The sequence below is a fragment of the Morone saxatilis genome, unplaced genomic scaffold (genome assembly GCF_004916995.1).
Source record: "Morone saxatilis isolate NCDOM2014 unplaced genomic scaffold, NCSU_SB_2.0 Contig23, whole genome shotgun sequence".
Taxonomy (NCBI): domain Eukaryota; kingdom Metazoa; phylum Chordata; class Actinopteri; family Moronidae; genus Morone; species Morone saxatilis.
Genome location: NW_023339796.1, coordinates 10,985,752 through 10,987,319, shown reverse-complemented (window position 1 = coordinate 10,987,319; position 1,568 = coordinate 10,985,752).

Here is a 1,568-nt window from a genome sequence, read left to right as displayed (position 1 = left end):
GCCCTTGTAGTCAATATTTTTGTATTAAAATGGATATATATGTACACACACACACACACACACACACACATATATATATATATATATATATATATATATATATAGACATATATAAACAAACAGTAACGTTTGTAGACAGTCCACAATGGTGCAAAGTGCAAAGGATGCTTGCTGGTTTCTTTCTGTACATGAGGTTCAGAAGTACACTTAATAAAGATTTTTTTCTCATAATAATATTCCTGGCATTTAGAAAGCACAAAGGGCATTGTGGATGACACATATTCGTTTTTGTGATTAAAGAGACAAATAAGCAGCGGATAGTTTCGAATTTACTCAATCATTGTTCAGTGTTGAGTGTGCTATGAAGTTATTAAGTAGACTACTAAATTACCCCACTAGGTGGCGGCATTGTAATACGGTATAAATTCTGAAGTAGAGTTGCCTTCTTCAACTGGCACTGCAACAAGCCCAGTATTTTGTATGATTTTAGGCACTTATGTAGTATCTCATGATATGAATACCGTACAAAATGTGATAGCATCATATAATGTGATAAAGGTTTTATTTTAGTCTTATAATGTAAACTTGTTAAACAATATCAATACATGCTGGTGATTATCAGAATCAGCTTTATTGCCCAAGTATGTGTATGCCCTACACATACAACAAATTTGACACTGGTTATTACATTGCTCTCAATGTACTTACACACAGAATTAGAATAGAAACAGACATAAAGCTAAAAACAAAGACAGGTAATTGAGGAATAGGTATATAGGCAACAACGACCAACAACAACAATGTCTATATGCAAGTCAAGTGTTATGTAGATGACATGGTTTTATTGGCTTTGGAAAACCAAATGATCACATGCACACTTTTGTCCATTTTTTTTCCAATTGTGTTCATATCTTTACTTTCTTACTTTAGAAACAATAAGAGATGCTCTATATGACAAAATGTTGATAGTATACTGGTAATCCATTAGAAACTGAAATTATCCAACCACACTGGAAAAGTATTCACTTATTTTTAGTTATCAGGTACAACCTGTTAACTTGCCCTTTTGTAATTGTCAGTGTATCCAGCAGTACAGAAAACGTATTGAGACAGGGCAAGACAACCAGGAGAAAAAAAGGGGAAAAGACAGGCAGGAGTGAATTATAACAAGATGAAAAGCGAGCAGTCATCTGTTTACAGTTTTCTGGAACTGTAGTTGCAAGCATCTTACCACAATCCCTGACAGTCTGTGACAGTACTCTGTGAACATTTCTGTTGGCTTCAGTGGCTGAGCAGAATTATATTCACAGTGACTATTAATGTCAAGAGGGAAAGTTGTCGGAACAAACAACTTTCTATAAAACCGAGTGGATACATTTCTATCTCAGTTTGACATTTGTCTGTCTCTTGCTCTGTGTTTGATTTTTTTCCCAAATGAATACATTGAATACATCTCTGTTTCACTCTTGAAGTGTTGCAGTCTATGGACTTTACATAATCATGTCACATTACTCTGCTGCCTGTCAAGCAGAAGGTGGAGCCAAGAACTGCATTAAAAAAAGAAATTG